This window comes from Chiloscyllium plagiosum, unplaced genomic scaffold, assembly GCF_037043375.1.
Source record: "Chiloscyllium plagiosum isolate Xiang-an unplaced genomic scaffold, Cpla_swu_hap1 HiC_scaffold_14, whole genome shotgun sequence".
NCBI lineage: Eukaryota > Metazoa > Chordata > Chondrichthyes > Orectolobiformes > Hemiscylliidae > Chiloscyllium > Chiloscyllium plagiosum.
Genome location: NW_028270152.1, coordinates 108,180,617 through 108,205,409, shown reverse-complemented (window position 1 = coordinate 108,205,409; position 24,793 = coordinate 108,180,617). Strand labels below are relative to the sequence as shown.

The 24,793-nt window shown below is 42.7% G+C and overlaps 1 protein-coding gene and 1 non-coding gene across 2 annotated transcripts in view; one reads left to right on the top strand and one right to left on the bottom strand.

Annotated features, from left to right (window-relative positions):
* Positions 1 to 24,793, top strand: part of LOC122545699 (uncharacterized) — an 857,662-nt gene that overhangs the window by 202,592 nt on the left and 630,277 nt on the right. The window lies entirely within an intron of this gene.
* Positions 22,368 to 22,441, bottom strand: trnai-aau (transfer RNA isoleucine (anticodon AAU)). Its single transcript has one exon. It is a non-coding gene; the product is annotated as a tRNA-Thr (tRNA).

Here is a 24,793-nt window from a genome sequence, read left to right as displayed (position 1 = left end):
AGTAAAATGCAGTGAAGTATGCAACTGGCAAAATGTTTTGTCAATCAGATTATCCAATGGTACAAGTTCGGATTTGTGTGATTTTTAACTTTGAAACGAACATTGGGTTTCTCAAGAGAGCAACGGTTATGAAACGCAAGTGAAGACAGCTTGACTGAGTTAGGTAGTTCGAAATACTTGAAGAAAACATGGAAATGTTCTATTAATAGTTCATGCATTGAATAGTATAATATGTAGTATTTTATCACTCGCCCACAACTGCATCAGGTCAGTTAACAATGAGGCATATTGCAGGAGTCACACTTGGTCCATCCTGAACATCACTCTCGCCTGCCTTAACATATTCGTTTCTATCTCGGATGCAATCGCCAGGTGGATGAGTATAAGAAAACCCACAGACTCTCATCGCTACCTGACTGACAACTTTTCCCTGCCAATAACCGTCAAGCAGTCCACAGCATTCACGCAGTTCTTCAGAATATACCGCATCTGCGTGGATGAGGAGTGTTTCCACTCTCAAGCGTCATAGATGTCCACCCATTTTGGTAAACATGTTGCTTTGCCCTGTCATCCAGAGAGCACTCGAGCGCACCTCCTACATTCCCCATTACACTGCTCTCAAAACCCGTTTGCCCACAGTAAAGATAATTTCAACCTTGTGCTCACCGAACAGCTGACCAGTCTCTGTATTCAACCGATCATCCTTAAACCCTTCTGACAACTCTATTTAGACCACAACACCAAGAATACCTTGCTCTCCCCACCTCTCCTGAGTACGTCAAGTATCGTTCCATTCCTCAAATGTTTGGAGACATTGCCCTAGAAATACTCCTGAACCCAAAGATACCTTCCCATACGACTGAAAGGCATGCAAAACGTAATGCTGAACCACCACTCAGTCACCTCCATCCCGGGCCACGAACAACCTTTCCAGGTGAAACCGATGTTCACCTGCCCCTCCTGCAAACTAGTTTACTGTATCCAGTGGTCCCGATGAGGTCTACTCGTCATCAATGAGAGCAAGCGTAAATCGAGTCCACGTTTCACTCAGCATCTCAGCCTGGCCTGCTGGAACCGACCTGACCTCCTAGTCGTTGTCTGTTGTAATTCCCCTTCCTACTCATTTTCCAACATGACCATCCTTAGCCTCTTTCTTTGCCACAGCGAATCTGACTGCAAGTTCTGGGAAATGGCACCTCGCCCTCTGCTTTTGGACAATGTAGCCCGGACACGCAGCATTGCGTTCTTGAGCTTCAAATAGCTTCCTTTCCTATCCGCTAGCACCATTTCCAGCCCCTCCCCTCTCCCTATCTTCCATTCCTCTCATCAAGCATTTCCTCCAGAAATAAACAAATGTATTGTTCCAAAAAAACAAACAGACCGTGCCCTCTATTTTATTTCACCTGCCCTGAACACAACACACTGCCATCCTCAACCACTACCCCGATTAATCTGCGGATCCATTTGCACACAGCCCAATGACTGAAGGAAGGTTACACCCGAAACGTTGATATCTTCACCCCCTGATGCTACCTGACTTCCTTTGTTTTTCAAGCCTCCTGCTTGTCTGCCTTGGATTTCAGCATCTGCAGTTTGTTTTTCTCTTCTGATGTCGCACGTAGGCCGACTGATTTCCTCCACGAAATTAAACAAGGGAGAACATTTGCCAATTATGCGAGTTTATTTAATCATTAAATTCAAATGTATCTATTACGAACGGATTAGAATCGATGTGCCTACAGAGACGCTGAGATTATGATATCTGTGGTGCTCCCACAATTCCGCCACATTTGCTTATATTTCAACGCAATCAAAGCTCAGTGGCCTGATGGCTAAGCTGTGAGCACGGCTTCCTCACAGTACCAGAGAACCACGTTCAGTTGCAGCCTCGGGAGACAGCCTGTGTGGAATTTGCACGTTCTTCCTACGTGTGAGTGTTTTTCCTCCCACATTCCGAAGACATGCACGTCAGGTGAATTGGCCAAGCGCAATTGTCCATAGTGTTCAGGGATGTGTAATTCAGGTCCATTCCTGAGGCTAAATTCAGAGTAATCGGGCCGGCGGTTGGATTTGAATGGGATACTCTTCGAAGGATCAATGTGGAATTGTTGGGCCAAGTGGCCTGTTTCCACAATGTAGGGATTCCATTTAAAAAAACAAGAAAAAGAAGAATTCTCCCTGTGTGTGCGGGTTTCCTCCGGGAGCTCCGTTTCCTCCTTAATCCAACGATATGCTGGTAAAGTGAATTGGAAATGATAAATTGCTCATAGTTTAAAGGGTATGTAGGTTAGTTCAAAAGTCAGGAGCAAAGCTTGAGTAATACAGCAATCTGTGGAGGATTAAAGTGCAGCAGTGCTTCTTTAACTAAACTAACAGTAAATGGTTCAAGAGCCGTATCAATCATTAATCCCTATGGCCTTTGATGTTAGTGACAGGTAAGCGAAGGGTGCAAACCAAGTTTATTAATTCCACGCGGCCGATTTTTATAGAATTAAATTGCTTTTCAGCCCATCAGGGTTGGACTGTTTCCGGTTTCTGTTGGAAAGGCCTTTTTATGTTCAGTTTCAAATCCTGTGTTATGAAGAATTGATCCGACATTGGACAGGAATGCGGTTTAGATTTTGGAATGGTAGCAGTTTTATGAAAGAGACTGTCATACTGAAAGGAACATAATTGTAGAAAGTAAGGCCAAATTGCAATATCACTCAATAAGACAGGATTCTGTCAAGAAACAAAAAAAAAAACACAACTTCTCCCGTGAATGACTGTGCATGGTCTGTTAGTTTCACATCTTCTCATATCTTTCTATCTCTTTCTATCCCTATAATTTACTCTACATCCCTCGCTGTCACTCTCTCTCAGACACTCCCAATTGCCGTTTTGCGTATGCAGCTCAACTCTGCAAAACATAGTCTCCTCTCAAACCAGCAGTTGCTTCCTCCTGTGTCTTTCTTCACTCTGTCTGTGTGATTTCTTCATCCTTTGATCTCTCCTAATCTGTTACCGATCATTCTCGCTCCACCCAGATTCATACCTGTACTGACTTCTTCCTGATCAAATTCTGTGCCTGCATGTACTCGACGTTATTCTCTTTCTTACTTACCTTAATCTCTCATCTTTGTTTCAACTTATTTGAAATCTTATGCCAATCTGTTTTAGGCTTAGTTATGCACAATATTATTAAACATCAGATTGATAGTCAATATTGTTAAATCTTAATACACATAAGCCTCTGATTAAGGTGAGACGATTTCCAGCTTCCTCTGCGTAACTTTGGGACGGGAAAGCACAGATTTCTTCCTGAAAGTATTTATATTAAACGATTTTTCTTGTCAGTGTCTCAGTGGTTAACACAGCAGTTTCACTGTGCCAGAAACTTCGGTTTAATTTCATCCCCAGGCGACCACGCGAAGTTAGTACATTCTCTCTGTGTCTGCATGGATTTCCTTTGTGAGCTCCGATTTCCTCTCACAGTGCAAGGATGTGCACAGAACGTGGGTTACACTTGGTAAATAGCCCAGAATATCCAGGGATGTGCAGTGTCAGCCATGTGCAATCTGTGTTACAGGTTTTGGGTAGCTAGGTTGGATATTCTTTGAAGGATTGGTGTGGATTCCGTGAACCAAATGGCCTGCTTCCATACGAAAGGTATTTGATCATTCTTATTCTGATCGCCAGGCTCACAAGTAAAAAGTAGAAAGAATTCATGACTCTGCGCTCCCTGACACTTGACCAGAAGCCATTTCTAAACACAAACATTCAAGGAAAATCACATTTCATTAACCATTTGAAGATACAACCAAAAATACATAAGTTGATCATTTTTCCCTTCGAGCCTCCTTTGCTATTCAATAATTTCATAACTCACACACGTTTATCCTCATCGCGACCTTCCTGAATATTTCTGAATATCTCTGCTTTTCTTTCACTTCATTGGTCATCAAGAAACTAGCACTGCCTTCCTGATTTATTCTCATAAAAAAGAATCATTTATTATTTGATGCCCAGAATTCTGACGAGTCACAACCACCCCCGAGAGAACAAGAACTAGCACATTTTTGAAAGAAGTATGCCCCCTTTTGTTAAACGAGGACTGAATGCTAGAAACTAACAAAGCAAACTCGTTGCTGATACAACACAATCTAAAGCGATGTAACATTGTGGACAGAATAACTCACTTTGCTCAATTGTTATGGACAACAAGGAGTTGTGCAATAAATCAATTAGAACTGCGGACAGGAACGTACAGAGCTCACAGCGATTTTCAAGATCAGCAAATAAAAAGGAGCGTACCGGGGACCCGAACAGCTGCCAGATTCGAATAGTGAGTGTTTTCCAACTCACCAATTATTGCATGTTCTATTTCTTGAATAAGCAGCTGTTTTAATTCGACTGGAAGTGATGGTTTAACAAGATCCTCTGAACGGATCCAATCAAGTGGGTCCTGGAATGCTATTGAAATACATCCTCACTAATATGGCTGTGCATCTCATCATTGATATTCGCTGCATTTACTTGACCAAAAACATTATATCAGCTGCAATGATACTGTTTTCAAAAACATGTTATAACTGCTCAAGAAATAAAAACACAAATTGACGACAAAACTTCCCGATCAAAACACACATAGCGGAGTTCGTTAAGGAGTGATCCCTCAACAATGGTGGATAGCTTCATGGTACCAACTTATCTCAATGACGTTTCTGATGAAGAGTCACTGGACTCGATACGTTGCCTCTGCTTTGTCTCCACAGATGGTGCCAGAATTGCCGAGTTTCTCTAACAGATTTTGTTTATTTTTTTTATATTTTACAGACAGTACACATCTTTTGTACTTCTTTTAAAAATGTTACTGTTGTAGTTGCCAAATGTAGAGAAGTCACTCACAGAGTGAGACCGATTCCATTGTCTTCCTGCATTTTCTCATTCTGATTTTCAATCTTTCCTCTGATGCATATTTGATTTAATTTAAACTTCAGAATCTAGTCCAGTGATATCTGTGGGAAGTATAACGAATTGGACAAGCTCCGTTCAAAACTTATCAAGAAGATACCCTAGACACTGACCTGTATTGATTTAAAGGCATGCAAAAAGTGTAGTGCTCCAGATGTGTATGATTTCTTCAAGCTACATGGCTTTAAGCAAAATACACATTATTCTTTTAAAAAAAAGTTAACATCCAACAAAGAATGTAAAATTGGCATCACTTCCAATCCATTAAAAGGTTGACCAAACGTACATTTTGTTCAACTACAAATCCTCAACTGTTAAAATGCAACAGCATCACCAAAAACTATGAGTTCTGATGAAGTGTAAGTGGACACGCAACTTTAACTCTGGTTACTCTCCAGAGATGCTGCCAAACCTGCTGTGTTTTCCAACATTTTTTGTTTTTGTTCCCATAAGCACAGATTCTTTTTTTTAACCGGTTATCTTCAGTCATGGAGAAATAAAAAATGCAAAAAAAAAACAACTCTACAACAGCAGAGAGAGTATGACAGTTATTTTTCAGCAAAATGGACAGATCTGTGTCTATCTGCTTCAATCTTTCTCCAATACCCACCCCAACTTAAACTGCCGGGACATCTAAAAACCTGTGACCCGGTGAGCCTGAGTCCACCCACATGTGCTGCTTTTGTTTAATTCAACAAAACACAACAATTCAAGGTACTCAATGCTGTTTAACCACTATTTCTGAGCCAGACATTGCAACAACATTCTAGCAAAGTAATTTTCGCAAGAGAACCATAGATTCCCGACCGCGTGGAAACTTCGGTCCAACTAGTCCACACCAATAGTCCAAATCATAACCCACCCAGCCCCACTCCCCTACCATATAATTACGCCTGACTAACGCACCTAACATGGTGATCAATTTAGCAAGGCCAAATCACCTGACCACCACATCTTTGGACTGTCGGAGGAATTAAAAAACTCAGGCAAACCCTTGCAGACACGGAGAGAATGCACATTGTCCACAAAGACAGTCACCCGGAGATGGAATCCAACTATCAGCAAAGCATAATCAACAAAACGTACTAGTTGGAATGCTTCCTCAATAATGCTCAAGACGTCTGATGGCATCCCTGGCAAAGTAGCTGTCGTCTTTGGAAACACTTAAAATTCCTCTTCCTTGAACGCCAGCGCACAAGTCGCAGCCATGTATAAGTTAGAGAATAATCAATATTGTTCAGACAGCGTCTTCCAAACTCATACTCTCTATTGTCTACAACAGCAACGACAGTAGACATTTCAGAACATTATCATCAGGATCCGCACTAAGCCTTACATCAATCACATTTGCCGAAACAAATCTGTTCCATAACCATCACTGAATGGGGCGATGCTATGGCTTTGACAGGTACATTTTATGCTGTCTTTTTACTGAAAGAAATGGAAGTCGAGACAGAATTGGCGAGATCACTACCTGAAGCCTACAAAATCAAAACGTTTATGAAGCCTTGTATTTATTTTGATGCAAAAGAAGAAACCAGATTTGTGATGCATCCCACAACATCACAGTTTTAGTTTCAGCTTTCTGTAGCTGTTGTGGTTGTGCAAGCGACAAATCTCTCTCTCTCTCTCTCTTTCTCTCTCTCTCTCTCTCTGTCTATCGCTCCCGCACCCATATCTCTCTCTGTCTTCCTGTTTATTCCACTTAAAAGTTGAGTTCTTCTTCCTGCTGCCACAATTGCAAGTGAGGCAATCAATGCAACTGAATTAGCTTTTTTTCCACGTGTGATGCTTATGAGTTATTTCTATGTTTGAATAGCTAATGGTAATTGTTTTGTAGGGATGAAAACAAGGTCAGCCATGTGTAATTCGTAGAGGATGATTTGATCTGATTCATACAGTGATTATTGGCTGGCAGGTCCAATTAAAGTGTGGGAGACTCTTTCCTCTCTGAGAGCTGGCTCTGAGGAAGACGAACTTATGTCAAATGTTGCGTACTTGTCATGAGGATTGTCTGAGTAATAGGATGCTGGCCTCTATGGAGTAATTTCAGTCTACAGAAATTGAAAACAAAAAATGTGATTGAAACATTGGCACGCAACTGTACACCTTGAGTTGGAGTAAACATTACAGGCATCCAGCCAATATTTGGAAAACTGAATACATTTCGTCCAAAGGTTTAAAAACTGGCCAAGCATGTCTAAAAATAGGTTCTTGTTTCTGGCACAGTTTTGCTAGTTTCAAAGTCATCCTGAGTTTGGACGACGCTCTGTCATTTTAAAACGTACCTTTCTATATCTGCTCTCAACGACTCTCAGAGACACATTGTCAAACACTAACACATCTTAAGATGAATAAACGTTTGTCCATTCCACGAGGGAAACAAAATGGCAGCTTTTCCAACAGAATGAGGGGCTGTTGGGGTGGGGGAGATCTGAACGCATTTGATGTGATCCTTGTGAATGTAAATTGACGCAGTAACATCTTCCATGAAAATTTTCGCCTTGTCCTCTAGATCTCATTACTGGTTAGAAAATTAATTCACTTGCTGAATAAACTTTTGCAAACAAACGACATTGCACATGGATAGGGTCATCGAAACATCTGTTAGCAATTCTGTTCGATACTTTGCTCAATTTTCTGCTCCTCATGCGAATGACTTAACGCTGAGTGAGAGGTTTCTTCCTGCAGTGCTTCACTAGGCCATTCACGGTGAGTGCTGTTGCATTGCTCATGTCCACATGTGGACCCAAACCACCGCAGCTAACGCCAGCTGCACTGCTCCAGGAAAGAGCCTCACTCAGAAAGAGACTTGCACGCAACGATTCTCATCATTTCAGATCCAGCTAGACTTAGACCAAAGGTAATGGCCTCTATTTCTCCAGATCGTCGGACAGACTCTTACTAAACAGCAGTGAACTGCTAAACTCACATTATAAATGGCATTGTTAACCACAGTCCTCATTAAAACAGAGGATTATAAGTTGGAACTCTTCAGAGCTGTTTTGAGCGTTTTAAAAAGTGAACTGTCCAGTTTTCTATGGAATACGGTCGTTTTGCTTTCCCGCGGCCCATTCTTACCAGGTTTGCTCACACGGTGCACACTGCCATTCTAGCTAAACAGTCCTTGTATATGCCTGGGTGAATAACCAACACACAGCCCCACGACCCCAATGATCTCAGTCCCTGCCCATTTGTCATGCCTCCAGTGTGGATTGATTCCTTCACTGCAAGAAATGGTGTCCATCATCACAGCCTCGTCCACTCCACTCTTTCTCTTTGGCCATATCTTTGCCCGATATACCTTTCTGTTTCTACACTAATGGGCAGGTAGCACTGCACATCATCCTAAGAGCAGCATAACATACAGGTGCATTTGTCAAAAAATACCACAGTCTGCTTTAAACACTGGATTTTTCTGCAGGTCACATTTTTAATCAACCTGTTCAGACGTGTCATGACACACTTGTGAAGCCGGTGGTGCTTGAGAATCCAGACCTTCTTTGTCAGACTGGAGTTACAAAGGGTCGAGAGTGTGGTGCCGGAAAGGCAGAGCAGGTCATGCAGCATTCAAGGAGCAGGAGTGTCGACGTTTCCGGCATCCGAACTTCATAAGCAGTAAGGGCACATGGCCAAAACATCACTCTCCTGCTCCTCGGACGCTGCCTGACATCCCACGCTTTTCCATGCATCAACCTCTCTCCTCTGATTTCCAACATTTGCAGTCCACACTTTCCCTTTGGCGATCCTTTGGGTCGGCTCTTTGCCCAACCATCTTCACCTGCTTTGTCAATGACTTTCCCTTCAGAGGTGGGAATGTTGGTTGACGGCTTGACAACATTCAGCATCATTTTCAACTGCTCAGATACTGAAGTCGCTCATATGCATATGTTCAGGTTGTACGTTTGCTAGCTGAGCTGGTAGATGTGTCCTAATTGAGATCAACTTTTCAACCGGAGACTCAACATGCGCTAAAAAAACTTCCCAAAATCATATATTAATTTGTAACAACACCTACATATCATACAAAATCTGCACAAGTGGCAAGTAACAGTCAGATCACATATATGCCTGGCAATGTCCATCTTCATCAAGATACAATCTGAGTTTCCCGTTTTGACATTCAACACCAAATTTATTCTGGAATCCTCCATGAACAACATTCTGGGGTGTACTATTGAGTAGAAACCTTCCAGATAGATTCCATATATCCTGTCAAGGTCCTGTCTGCAGCTGAACCCCTCTCAGACATGTGGATCCGACTCCCACCCCACTGCTAAACTAGTTTAAACCCATCCGAATCGCACGAGCAAATATCCCACCCATGACATTTGTACCCCTAGAGTTCAGGTGCAACCCGTCCTTCATGTACAGGTCCCACCTTCCCCAGAAGTATCCCAATGGTCCAGGTATCTGAAGCCGTCCCTCCTGCACCAGCCTCGCAGCCACGTGTTAAGTTCCATTCGCCAACTGTTCCTCATCTCACTATCTCGTGGCAGGAGTAGGAAACCTAAGAACACTACTCTCCTCCTCCTGCTCTTCGGCTTCCAACCTAACTCTCTGTAGTCACTTTTCAGATCCTCAGTCCCTTTCCTGTCGATATAATTGGTGCCAATATGTACTATGATTTCTGGATGCTCACCCTCCAACTTCAGAATCTTGCAAACTCGATTGGTGACATCCCGGACCATGGCACCAGGGAGGGAACATACCTTCCAGGATTCCCTTTCCTGACCACAATATCTCCTGTCAATTCGCCAAACTATTGAATTCCCTACCTCTAGCGCTTTTCTATTCCCCCGCTTCCCTTCTGAGCCACAGTGCCAGAGACCTGACAACTGTGGCTTTCCTCTGGTAGGCTGTTCCCACCAGCAGTACACAAAACGATGTACTTTTTTCTGAGGGGATTGTGCACAGGTGATCCCTGCTTTGACCATCGGTTCCCTTTACTCCCCCGGACAGTAACCAAGCTGTCCTTATCCTGTGTCTGGGGAGTGACCACCTCCCTGTACATCTTCTCAATTCCCCCCTCAGCCTCCCGGATCCGAAGTTCATCCACCTCCAGCTCCAGTTCCCTAATTCGGTTGTCAAGGAGCGAGAATTGGCTGCACCTCCCGCAGATGTAGTCGACGGGAACATCTGGAGAGTCTCTCACTTGCCACATTCAGCAGGAGGAACATGCAACTGCCCTGACATCCATATTCCGCTAGTATGAAAATCCGCACAGATCTAAACAAAGAAAGAGAAGAGGGAAATAAAAAACAGAAACCTGAAAACGTACCTAGTTTACAGAATCTTCGTAAGGTTCGAGGAGGTAAGTAGGAGGGTGGCCTGACGGTGAAAGACCTCGGGTTTAGATGTCACACACTTAAATACTCCCCAGAATTCATTCGCTCCTCCCTCACACCTCTCGGCAAATGGAGGCCCCGATGCCTGAACTCAGGTTGTTAAAATGTTAGACTCACCTTCCCAAAGTCCTTCGCTTCTTCCTCGCACCTCTCGGCAAATGGAGGCCTCGAAGCCTGATCTAAGGTTTTTTAAAACGGTAGATTCACCTTCCCAGAAGTCCTTTGCTCTTCCCTTGCAACTCTCGGCAAATGGTAATCCCGATGCCTGATCAAAGGTTTTCATAACGTTCGACTCACCTTCCCAAACGTCCTTCGCACCTTCCTCGCACCTGTCGTCAAATAGAGGCCCCGACACCGAACCTAAGGTTTTTAAACCGTCACACTCAACTTCGCAGAGGTCTTTCACTCCTACCTTGCAACTCTCGGCAAATGGAGGCCCCGGTACCTGATCTAAGGTTTTTAAACCGTTAGACTCACCTTCCCAAAATTCCTTCACACCTCCCTCGCACCTCTCGGCAAATGGAGACCCGTCGCCTGAACGAAGGTTTTTAAACGTTTAGACTCACCTTCACAGAAGTCTTTCGCACCTCCTTCGCACCTCTCGGCAAATGGAGGTGCCGACGCCTGAACTAAGGTTTCTAAAAGGTCAGACTCACCGTCCCAGCAGTCCTTCGCTCCTGCCTCACACATCTGGTCAAATGGAGGCCCCGACGCCTGAACTAAGGATTTTTAACCGTTATACTCACCTTCCCAGAAGTCCTTCGCTCCTTCCTCGCACCTCTCGGCAAATACCGAGATTGAAAGAAATGAAGTTGAATGAGTCAAATCAAGCATGATATACTGATCCAAGATCCAACGGATCATTAAATTCAGCAGGCCATGAAGGCTATATATTTATCTTGTATGTCTGTGGGAAAAGATTTCAAATGACAGTGTGATTGTAAAACGCCAACACACACACACACACACAAACACACGCCAATACAGACACACACATGCAAACAGACACATGCAAACACACACACACTCACACACTCTACATTGTGAGTGTTCCAGTGCAATGACTGTAGAAATTATTTCACATAATCCAATTAACATTCTTTAAAAGATCTGAAGAGAAGCCTTACCTTTGTTGTGTTTAAAGGCAAGGATTCAACAGATCATCGATCGGACTTGGAGATACATAAGGAGATCAGCAAAATGGAAATTTATGGATTGTGGGAAGGATTACAGCTGCTCAGAGCAGTTGGAAGCTCAGTGACACAGACATTCTGAGGATACACTGTTCACGTGCTCCATGTGTGGAAAGGGATTTGCTCTGTCATTCAGCCTCACGTGACATCTGTGGGTTTAAATTGATAAGAGACCTTTCCTCTGGTTGTGGGAAAAAATCTTTAAGATTTTCTCAGATCTGAAATTCAGAGGTTTGTATTCAACATCAAGTTATTCCCATGGGCGAGAACTCGTTCAGCTGTTCCGTGAGTGGGCAAATTTTCGCTAGGGGATCCAGCCTAATGTCGCACATATGTCTTCGTCACTGGGAGAGAAGCTTTTCCGCTCCGTTTGGGCAGTGATAACCTCCACAATCCACTCTAATGTCAACCAGTCGAATTGAAACTAGAGCGTGTACATCCTTCTGCTCTGTGCTTGAGAAGAGGTGTATTAAATCAGTAAAGTTTCAGACGCACAAACTTGATAAACACTGTATGGAGACCATACACCTCCACTGAGTGTTGGAAGAGATTCACGTGATCATCTGTACTCAGTGAGCACAGATTATTCACATTAGTGACAAACACTTGCCCCTTGTGTGGAAAGGCATTCACTTGGTTCTCCAGTCTCAACAGATATGGGCTTGTTCATACCATTGCGAGAAAAAAGTAAATGCTCTGACTGTGAGAAGAGCTTCAGGAGTAACAATGCTTTGATGATGCAACAGTAAACGCTTTGTGGGTAGAGGCCGTTCACCGATACTATGTGTAGCAATGGATTCAATAATTCATCCGCACATGTGACACACCAGTAAGGAGGTATTCGTTTAGCTCAGTTGGCTGGGTTGCTTGTTTGTAAAGCTATCAGATGCGGACAGCATGGGTCCCGTTCCCATCAACGTGTTGAGAATACCATAAGCAACTGTTCTCTCAACCTCTTCCGTTGCTGGAGTCTTGGAGCCTACTGGTTAAATCACCACCAATCACTTCTGTCTCTAATGCAGAAAGCAGCTCCTATGGTCTGCATATCGACGGTGGCACACGCATTCCAGTGAGGTCAAATGTGATTGTATGTTGCTGTTATTGCATCCAGAAATGAACTGTGTTCATTCTATCAGCTGGCGTTTACTTCATTGGATGTGAATAGCCTCTTTAATTGAACTGGGTTTTAATTGCTCAAGTATCAGTCACATCAAATATACAGTTTTCCCCAATTACTCTCAAATGGGAAGAATTTGGTGGATATGCATTTGCACTCTGTTATTTGGCATTTTCTTCGTTGTTCAAGCTTGATGTGTATTAAAAATTTATTTGATACATTCAGAATTATTGACTGTGTTTCACTGCAATGGAAGTTCTTGAGAAGTGTAATCACTGCTTGAGGAGATGCAGCAGGTAAATTGTGTCGATACACAGTGGGAAGTCAGTCTCACAGTGAGAGCACGTGAATGGTTTCTCATCAATGTGAACACGTTGATTGGAGTTCAGTTCCTGGGAACATATAAAGCACTTCCCATTCTCTGGACATTTAAACGGTTTCTTTTCACTTGTAACCCATTGGTGTATTAGCAGAATGGAAGATTTAAGTGCATCCTTTCCCAGAAATGCTACATTTAAATGCTCCCTTGCCAATGTTAATTCGCTGGTATCACCGCAAGTGTGTTAATGGAGTGTGAACTCGCTTGTATTTCAGCAGGTTTCTTACCTGGCACAACAGACAAATGGTTTCTTCTCTGTGTGAAACTATTGGTATCTCAGCGGACCGAATGCTTGACTGAATCCTTCCCCACACTAAGAGCAGGTGTACGGTCTCTCTTCAGTGAGTTCCCAGATGAAAAGTGAGATCAGATGACAGGCTGACCCAATTTCCACTGTGAGCATACTTGAATGATTTATCATCGGGTATGAACACATTGGTAATACCTCAGTTTCCGAGAACTTTTTTGAAAGCATTTCCCACATTCTGAAAAAATAAACTGTCTCTCCTCAGTGTGAATGCATGTGTGCAGCACCAGGTTAGATAACTGCACAAATCGCTTCCCACACTCAGAACAGGTGAAATGCTTTTTCCCAGTATAGCCGGATGAATTGTCATGGTAGGCGAATAATTGAGTACTTTCCAAAGTCAGCACATTTCCAAAGGTTCTCTTCAGTGTCCCTCCATTTATATCTTGGCAGTCTAGATGATTGGCTGAAGCCCCGCCCATAGACAGCACACGTGAATGGCTTCACTCGACCCGCAATGTTGTTTTCTCGTTCATTTTCAAATGCCAACGAGTTCGGGCTACTTTAAACTGAACAACTCCATCAGACACCGATGTGATGTGTCGTTTCAGTTTCCAATGATAATCCTCATCTTGAATAATTCTGAAATTAAAACAGAAATAGCTTAGTAAGAGCTCGCTTTTTAAAAAAACAACAAAGCATTTAATTGTCATTCTTCTTTCGGATGTGTATTTTCAAGACAGGGTCAGCATGCATTGCTCATTCCTAATTTGACTAGACAAGGTGATGATGAACAGCCTTCCGTAACCCTTGTTGTCCATGGGCTATCAGTACATCCACATTGTAAGGGAAGGAATTCCAGAATGTTGACGAAGTGACAGGAGAGGAATGGCAAAATATTTCCAGATCAGTATGGCAACTATTTTTATGGGTTGTCCTAACCACCTGTCGTCCATTACCTTTGAGATGGACGTGATTGTGAATGTGAAAGGTACGGTTTAAGGAGACGTGGGGAATTTCTGCACTTAATCTTGTGGATGGTACAACCTGCATGTCTGAGTGTTTGGCGATGGAGGAAGTGGATCTGTGTCGATGTTGTTTCTTTCATGCGGTGCTGATCAATTTGGCTGTTCTGTTCTGGGTGGTGTTGGGTGATGCATTACTGTTGGAACAGCACTGAGCAGTCCTCAAGGAGGTTCTGACTGAAATGTATCTTCCGACTTGGATGCTGCCTTATCTGCTGTGCTTCTCCTGCAACATGCTTTTCAATACTGCACTTATTCAGGCAAGTAAGGAGCATTCAGTTATGTTTCTTATTTCTGGCTTGTAAAGGAATAAACGACAGGTGGGGAAAGAACCCAAAGAAGGAGAAGAACAGTTGGACGATGGAATGGATAACGATCTGGCTAGGAGAGAGAAAATCGGTTAATGGAGTTTTTAGTTGCTATTCGTAGGTGGTGTGTAATGGCAGCCAATCTGATAGATAGGCATCAAGGAATAAAGAATTGCATTACTTGCTGAAGAAGTCCCGGATTCTGATTGATCTTGTGGCCACAAAAGGCTGGTTCAATTAATTTCTCATAGAGACTGGGACTTTCACAGCAAGGAGAGAGGCCTTTTGGCCCTTCTTGCCAATGTCAGGCATCAAGCGCCTATCCACTGTCATCCCATTTTCCAGAACTTGTTCTGTAGCTTTATGCGCTGTGGTGCTTCAAGTGATCATCGATTGCTTTTTGAAATTCCACCAGCTCCAGCAAAATGCCATCACCGCACACATATTCCTCTCACCTCCCTTCTCTGCCTTCCGGATGTAACCTTCCATCTGGGACACACTGGTGCATTCTGCCTTCAGTCCCAACACCTCCCCACATGGCACTGTGGAATCTTCCGTTGCAATTGCTGAAGATGTTAAACATGCAGTTATGAAATATCAGAAATAGGAGCAGGTGTAAGCCCTCCAGCCCTTCGAGCCTGCTCCGCCATTCAATACGTTCATGGCTGATGATTTCGTGCGCTCAGATCCATTTACCCGTCCTCTCACTGTATCCCTTACTTCCTTTATTGTTCAAAAATAAGATCATGGCCAAAAAAAACGTTTACTGAAGTGGTGTCAAGTACTTCACTGTGCAAAGAATTCTAATTTTGAAAGTGAAGACTACACATGTTGGAGATTACAGGTAAGAGTGTGGTGCTGCAAATCGCGTAGCAGGTGAGACAGCATCTGATAAGCAGGAAAATTGACCTTTCATGCAAAAATTCTTCATCAGGAATCGAAGATTCCAAAGAGTAACAATCCTTTGGTTAAAAAGTTCCTTATCAATTCTGTGCTGAACCTGCTCCGTCTAATCTTGAGGCTGTGCTCTCTTTTCCAAATTTCACCCGCCAGTGGAACCATCCTTTCTACTTCTATCTTACATATTCCCTTCAAAATTGTACATATTTCTATAAGGTCTCTCCTAATTCTTCTGAATTCCAATGAATATAATCCCAATCTACTCAGTCTCTCCTCATAACCCTATCCCCTCAACTCCAGCATTATCCCAGTGTACCCCTTCTGCACCCCTTCCAGTGCCAGTCCATCCTTTCTCAAGTAATGAGACCAAACCTGCTCACAGTACTCTAAGAATGTCCTCACCAGCACCGTGTACAGCGGCAACAGAACCTCTCTTCTTTTAACCTCACCCCCTTTAGTAATGAAAGACAACATTCCATTTGGCTACCTAATTACTTGTTGTACCTGCAGACCCGACCTTTGTGATTCATGCACAAGGACACCCAATTCCCCCTGTACAACAGCATGCTTCAACATTTTATTCGACAAGTAATAACCCTGTCTCCTGTAACTTCTAACAAAATGGATGACTTCACGTTTCTTCAGCCAAACCTTTGCCCATTTAGTCAATGTAACTATTTTCCTCTACAAAGTTTCACATTCCTCTGCACACTGTCTTCTGCCATTCATTTTCGTGTCATCTGTAAAGTTGGACGTGCAACACATTGTCCCCAACTACAAATTATCTATATAAATTGTAAATAATTGCAGTTCCAAAACCCATCACTGAGGCTCACTACTACTCACTGTGTGCCAGCCAGAATAGTACACATTTATCGTCACTTTGTGCTTCCTATTAGTTAATTATTCTTATATCCATGGTTATACTCGCCCACTAACACCATGCATCCTTACCTTATGCATCCGCCTCTTGTGTGCACCTTGTCGAAGATCTTTTGGAAATCTAGGTGCACCACATTCGCTGAGTCCCCGTTGTCCACCATACTCGTCATGTCTTCATAGAATACCAATATATTTGTAAAGCATGACCTGCCCTACATGAATCCTGTGTCTTTTCAATCTCTATCGCAGTGATCTCTTATTCCTTACTTGATAGTAGACTCAAGCACCTTCTCTACTACAGAAGTTAAGCTAGTGGGTCTATAACCCCCTCTCTTGTCTTCCTTCCATTTTTTTTCAAACACAGTGGCGCCAGATTTACTGTTTTCCAATCTGCTCGAATTGCCCCAGAGTCCAGCGAATTTGCAAGATTAACGCCAGGATACCTGTTATTTTCCCCGCCAACTCTTTTAGCACCTTGGGATGCATTCCATCAGGGATAGGGGACTGTCTATTCTTAGCTGCATTAGTTTGCCCAACACTAGCTTTTACGAAATAAGGATTGTTTCCAGGTCCTCACCGACATCCATCTCTTTTCAATTACTGGCATGTATTAGTGTCTTTCACTGTGAAGAACGATGCAAAATAACTGTTCAATGCCTCAGCCATTTCATCACATCCCATAACTAAACGCCTAAAGGACCAATGTTCACTTTAACCACTCTTTTTCGTTTTTTTGTTGAAACTTCAGCGAAACATCCCCATAATCTGTGCGAGTTTCTTTTTTCTCATGTTCTTTCTTGCGGTTATTTTCAGCACTGTTGTGGCATTCTGTGGACCGAGAAAGCTGTCCGAATCTTCCAATTTCATGCTGATTTTAACCACTTTGTATGCCTTCTCCTTCAATTTGATAATCTCCCTTATTTCTTGAGACAACGATGCTAGATTATAGTTTTTCTTACTGTCCTTCCTTTACATTGGAATATAATTTTGATCATCACTTTGAAAAATCTAATTGAAATCTCTGCTCATCGGCTGACCCACCATATTTATTTTTGTTTTGAGTCTACTTTAGCCAGGCATTCCCCGTTCTATTGTACAGCCCCTTGTACAGACACAGGAATCTGGCATTGTTTTTTAACTTCACACTCTCCATCTGCATTCTCAAATCGACCATACTGTGATCACTCCTTCCAAGCGGATCCTTAACGATGAGGTATTTGATTATTCCTGTCTCACGACACAGGACCAGATCGACAATAGCTTGCTACCTCGCCGTTTCTTTGACACACTGTTCAGGAAAACCATCACGATTAAATCCAACATTGTCCTCCTCAAGGCAACACAGACTGATCTAGTTCGACCAATCAAAAAGTCGATTAAAATCTCCAAAGTTAATATCCGGCCCATTTTGACCAGCATTACTTATTTCTTTGTGTATTCACCTCCCCAATGTAATCGTTTATTTGGTGGTCTTATTTCTCTTCTCAGATGCTGCCAAACCGGCTTAGCTGTTCCAGCACCTTCTGCTTTTGAACATGTTCCTTGGCACACATCTCTATCTCAGGCCATCTGACACTGTGAATGATCGAGGAATAAAGGTCGTGCGTGTGCCCTTTTGGTAGCCTGAGATCGTCCGTGCTGAATGATCCTCTGCACCGAAGACAGTACTCTGTTCCTTTTGAAAACTTCTCTTGTCGATTCTTTCTATTGCAATGTGAGCCATAGGCATCAAACTTCTTAGGTCTATTAATCCAGCAATCATGTGTATGGGATTTGTACAGCAGTTCTATTTTCAATGCGATCAACAACAGAGAGAGAAAAAAAAACTCATGCCAAATCTGAACAGACTGGAGTTTCTGCAGGAGGTGCAACTTAGTGACTTTTTCTTCAGATAGATAACACTAAGACCCCTTTTCACTGTGACAATGTGCCATGAGTTATCGAAGCTGAAGCATTTGTAGGCGCAAAGGCTGAAACAGTTTTTTTCCCACTTATAATACCTGAATGATCTCCCTCCCGTGTGATAGTACAGTTGTGTCAGTAAATGGGATAACTGAGTGAATCAGCTTACATATGCAGCCGGGGAACAGTCCTTATGTGGTAATATATGGGTACAGAATGCAGGGACGAGGGACTGAGAGTTTTTTGAGCCGTTTCACATGGTGACAGAGATGGCATTGGAGGTTTTGACAGGCTAAAATTGGGCAAATGCCCAGATCGGGATGGGGTTGTGTCTCACGTTGCTTTGTGAGACTAGAGAGAAAATTACGCGTGTTCTGACCAATGTTTTACCTTCCTTTTTAGCCACCTGGGAGTGGTTATTGGATTTCAGGACTACTAACGTGGTTCCAGTTTTCAATAAGGCTGGCGGAGATAATGCAGCAAATTACAGAGCAGTGAGTCGAACATCACATGTAGGGAAACTTTTGGAGAAGCCTCTTAAGGAGAGAATTAATTGCAACTTCTTCGGAGCAAGTTTGACCAGCGAGAGTCAGCATGCTTATGTCAGAGGAATTCATTCCTGATAGATCAGATTACATTTTTTTGAGGAAGTGATCAGATGTGTAAACAAGGATAGTGAAATGGATTTAATTTATGAGGATTTTAGAAAGCCTTAGACAAGTTCCCCCAACGGAGACTGGTACCAGGGTTAATATAAAAGGGATACAGGGTCACGTGGTAGGTTTGTTCCAAACTTATTTGGGTGGTTGCAGACAAAGGAAAGTGCTGTTTCTGAGACGTGGAACTGGTATTCAGTGGTGTCCCACAAGGATCAATGCTGTGTCCCTTAATGTTTGTGATTGCACATAAACAATACAGAAATAATGTTGGGGAAATGATAAGAAAATTTGAGGAGGATATGAAGATTGGCAAAGTGGTGAACAGTGAGGAAGAAGATCTTAGGTTCCAGGATTTCAGACCTGGATTTGTCAAATGGGCAGATAGGGGAGCTGAAAATAACAATAAAAACATCAGATGATGCATTTTGTAAGTAACACGTCATGGGAGTACTCAAAGAACGGTAGGGCACTGGGAAACCCAAAGGAACAAAGTGACTTTGCATGTGGGTCCACAGATTTGTGAAGGCAGCAGAATATAGTAGTTAAGAAGACAGGCACAACTTTATAAGTCAAGGCAAAGATTACGAGAGCACGAAAATAGGTGTCACATGTAGAAAAGTTCGTGAAGAAAGCATTTGGCACGCTTGCCTTCATTAGTCAGAACATTGATTATTGAAGTTCACGTCATGTTCTGGCTGTACAGAACATTAGTGGAGCCACATTTAGAATACTGCTGACAACTCCGATCACCTTCAACAGGAAAGATATTGTAAAACTTGAAAGAGTGCAGAATAGATTGACAAGGATGTTACAGTGTCGAGAGGGCTTGAGTGGTAAGTAGGGAGTGTTTGAGCAGGGGCTTTTCCCGGCAGTGTTCCAGGCTGGTGTGTAAACTTCTAGACATTGATAAAATCATGATTGGGGTTGGATCGGTGACTGGCCTAGGCCATGGTTTTACCCAGGATGGTGGAATTCAAAACGAGAGGGCACAAATTTAACGTGTTTTACACGGACACACTAAACAAGGGACAAAGTGTGATAGAGCGATATTTGGATTTCCAACAGACATCATTTCAGCTTAGTCTTCGACTTAATAAAAATGGGCATGTACTTGGGAAAATGGTTTGAAAGGTAAACCATGAAGAGAACGTAAAGGATATAAAAATTGAGTGATGTCGAGATGAGGAAGTTTGTGAGTAAAATATTGACCAATGCAGTATGAAGTTGAGAATGAGATGTTCGCAGGAACATTCAATAATGACCCTTTTATTTAAATTATATATTGCAGGACTCTGAAATACAGAGGGACCTGGCTGTCCTGCTTTGTGGATCACATTAACATGGTCTGCCGGGGTAGCAACTGACTAGGAACGCAATAAGTCTTTTTATTCATTTGTTCAGCAATGACTGGGCCAACATTTATTTCCTCACTCCTATCAGTATTTGAGATGGTGAGTGTCTAGTCGAAACACTGCATTTCATGATGTCATTTTTTGGAGAAACGAAGTGTTGCAGTTATCAAATTGCAGCTTTTTCTTTTCCTGTTCACATTTTAATGTTCAACTATTCAGTTGATATCAGAGAATGCAGAGTTTCTCCAGCAAGTATGCTTGTGTTTCAGATTTCCTGCATCCACAGTTTATTTTTATTTAGTAATTTGGATAATCTGAGTTTTATGAGGAATGGAATGTTGCAAACTGTCAAACATGTGACAGAAGATTCAAACTGAATGCTGGCACGTTCATCATCAATTTTGCGAAGCAGATCAGCTGAGGTGGGAATAGAGTCAAAAAGTGTGGTGCTGGTCCAGCAGCATGCGAGGAGCAGAAAATTCGATGTTTCGCGTACAAGATGTTCGTCAGGAATGCTTGAATCGTCGATTCCCCGCTCCTCAGATGTTGCCTTACAGGCTGTGATTTCCAAGTGCTACACTTGTTGACTTTGATCTCCAGCATCTAAAGTTATCACTTTCTGCTGAGGTGCGGTACAGTCAGGTACTGTTCCAGAGATGTAATAACGTGGTCGTGATGTCAGAGTGAATTTGTAGTTGAAAACTTATCCGTGAATCAAAATTATTTTCCCGCTCCCACTCTGCCAAGGACAGGCTGTTTCGATGGAGCTTGTTGTTACAGCCAGTCAATTTGACAGTTGTGCATTTGGCAGGTCGCGAAAACGTGAATTCCCAACGCGTTGTCCAGACTCGAATACGATACGGAGACGTTCGGTCTTGGGTCTGCCACGGCCTAAATTTGAAAGTGGGTTTGCATGTGCATAGTCGTTGTAGTGTATATTTGTGTCTGAGAGTGTAACCAGTTTTATTTTCAGATGGGTTTTAAAAATGAAGCGATCAACAGGATGTTGATTTTCATGTTACTTTGATAATGTAAATCTGAACCAAAAATATGAATTGTTGGAGAAACTCAACAGACCTGACAGCATCTGTGGAGAGAAACTGAGTTAAAGTTTTAGATCGACAGAAACACGTTAATTATTCATTTCTATATAATAATGCTGGTAAAATTATCAGTCTTATCTGTTGAATCAGGATTTTTATCAAAATATCTCAATGACAGACAACCGTCACCTTTCCAAATTCAAAGGACTTTATTGACTGTAATGCTGTTTCCGTTGCTCTCAGCTGGTGAAAGGCTGTGCTGAAATGATTGCCTTCTTTCGTTTCCTTTCTCTCAGTTTGCAACAATGTCGAATAGAGAATTGGTCATTTCAGTGTCTAACTCAGCATGTGTCTCCATATGACTCTCTTTGTCTCTGTGCATCCACCTCTCCCTCTTCCTGTTACAAATTCTCCGACACTCTGCCTGTCCATACAGCTCTTTACCTATTTCGGCTCTATGAAAAGTCTGACATTTCAAGACAATTTGAGTGTGCAGCTGCTGAGAGGTTTTTTGCCCACTGACTGGAGTGCGTTGAATTGGGCTCACATTCTCCGGATAATGTGTCTGTCACTTCAAACAAGGCAAGGCGACACTTCGTCCTCAACCAATTATGACTGTTCCGAATTCAAAATAGAATTTCTAATCCACAAGAGAAAAATGCAATTACACTACAAATAAAGAAGCACAACGATGTGTATATTGTTGGTTTAAATGTATGAACGGTGACATCAGAGAATGAGAGTGATCAGCTAGTGGTATCTCTGCCATTACCACAAAATTCCCCGGCAAATCTGCAGCGTCTCCTGCCTCATCTCGTTATTCCGACCTAACTGGGAATGAAGGATGGGGAATAAAAGAGGAGGAGAAGCAGAAGTGCTTGTGGAATAATGGAAAGAAACCACAGACATAAGTAATAGTTCGGAATATTTTAAAAAATGGCATTCACTGTTGGAACTTAACCTGGATCACCAAATCATAACAGGGTGAAAGTCCAAAAAGATGCTCAGTTATTTTCACGAAGACTTGAAACACCAAGCCCATGTATGAACGTGACAAGTAGGCACCGCTGGGAGTTGAACCCAGGATCTCTTGTTTACTAGACAAGCGCTTTAACCAACTAAGCCACGGCACCACAGCAGCTATCCCCTCACTCATCCATATGTGGAGTTGCTTAACCACTTCCTCACAGTCCTTGGACATGTGTTTTCGCATGAATGTTGCTCACAGAGAATTGTATTCAATCCTCGAATTTTCAAATACAAACAGTTTATAGCTGAAAATTCTCCACTGAAAAGGCACAGAAAAAACATAATCTATTTTTGGATTCATTTAAAACTGGTATTTTCACCTGGTTAAAGTGACAGGAGAAAGAGGATGTGTTCATTCTATCGGGGCCCATGAACCACGTTAATACACATAGAGGGGACCTCACATCAAGAGGAACAAGGTCATTGCGGTGAATTGACTAGCTGTAATGTGTAAGCAAGTATAAATATTGGGCAGTAAAAGCTGACCCAATGGCACCGACATTGAGTTTTGCACCATCAGTCCCGCGCTCACTTCCTGTCTTATGCCTCCCAGGCATCATTGTCTATCACTTTATTTCACTGTCTTCGTCCACGTCTCAACTTATTTCAAACGATTGCAGATGTCTGATAGAAACCTTTAAATTTTCGAAACGGATTCCTGGAGTATAGTCGTCACTCAATGGGAAAGGATTCACTGCATATCCAGAATTACCACAGTGATGGAGGGGATGAATTACTTTCCTGAAGCTTTCAACGCCTCAGCACAGACATGCAGCCATGATACCGCTCGTGGGGAATTTCCAGGATTTACACTCAGCGACACTGAAGGATCAGCGAGATACATCCAACTCGGAAAGATGATATGATTAGAGGGGCATTTGCGGTGGTCGTTTCCCGTGTATCTGCTGCCTTTGTCGTTATATACGGATGGAAACAATTACTGAGCGATTCTGGCAGGATCCAGATGTGCGCTCTGTATGCAAGCAAGATTTGTTTTCATTCTAATAATTCACAAAAAGAAAAATTAATCTTCATTACCTGAGTGGGAATTATATCCAGGTCTGTGCGATGCAAACTCGTACTACTGAACAGGGACCTCCTGTGATGCTGACTGTAAAATTAAAACCTGACTTGTAGACACTCTTGTGTCTGTCGTTGACTCCATAACAAACTTCAGCTGCAAAGTCGCTCACTCCAAGTTTCGAAAAAGTTCAAATTATCGCACTGGATTTCAATATGAAGAAAGAGGAGCTGTGATAATATGATGTTGTTCAGAAGATGTTCTGCAGGAAGGCACAGAACAGGCTGGTGGTCACAGGGCCTCATTTTGATGTGCTGGTATCCGGTGAGCAGGCAGCACCAATAAGGGTGTCGTGATACTTGTCTGATTCCACACCCCGGGCTAGAAATGACCAGAGTTTTCTCGCTGAACTTGTTTAGGGTCTTGAAAGGAAGAGGCAATGACTCAGATTATGAAAGTACATTTCACTGGAGTGGATCATGTAATAGCGTAGTGACTGTGAATACAGCAGTGGAAACGTCCAGCAGACATGCAGGCAACACTGAAGGAGGCACGTGAAGACGAATGTGTTCAAGTTGCCAGTGAAAGGCACTGCTTCACAAAGTGTGACGTATTGAATTAAAGCAGTGACGCTAATTATCTTTGCTGGTTCTTCACTTTGGTAATCTTGTATCCCCCCCGATATAAATCTCGCCATTATACATGGAAAAGGTGAAAGGAAGTCGACGGTGGGTCGGCCCTGTGGTGTAATGGATAACACGTCTTAATTTGAATCGGTCTATTGTAGTTTTGAGTTCTACCTAGCTCAATTGCAGCATGCTGCTTTGTTGAAGTCAGTCATAACTGGTTTTATAAATTCATTAAGGCCAAAGAGGAGTCTGCGAAGAGTACCGGGACACCATAAAATTAAATAAGCCCATCTCTGTTTGGTGCAGCTCTAGATGGGGGAGATATGAAACTTGTGCTTTGTATGAATGCTTACTGTGGGGAAGGACATAGAACACAGAACATAGAAAAATACAGCGCTGAACAGGCCCTTCGGCCCTCAATGTTGCGCCGACCTTTGAACTATTCTCAGCGCATCCCCTTCCAAAATACTATCATCACCCATGTGCTTCTCCAAGGATTGTTTAGATCTCCCTAATGTGGCTGAGTTAACTGCACTGACAGGCAGGATATCCCGCGCCCTTACCACTGTCTCAGTAAAGAACCTGCCTCTGAAATCTGTCTCAAATCTATCACATCTCAATTTGTAGTTATGTACCTTCATACAAACTGACGCCATCATCCTAGGAAAATGACTTTCATGTCTACTTATCTAATTCACTGATCATCTTGTGTGTATCTATCAAATCCCCTCTGAGCCTTTTTCTTTCCGATGAGAACAGACCCACGTTTCTCAGCCTTTACTCATTAGGCCTTCCCTCCAGACCAG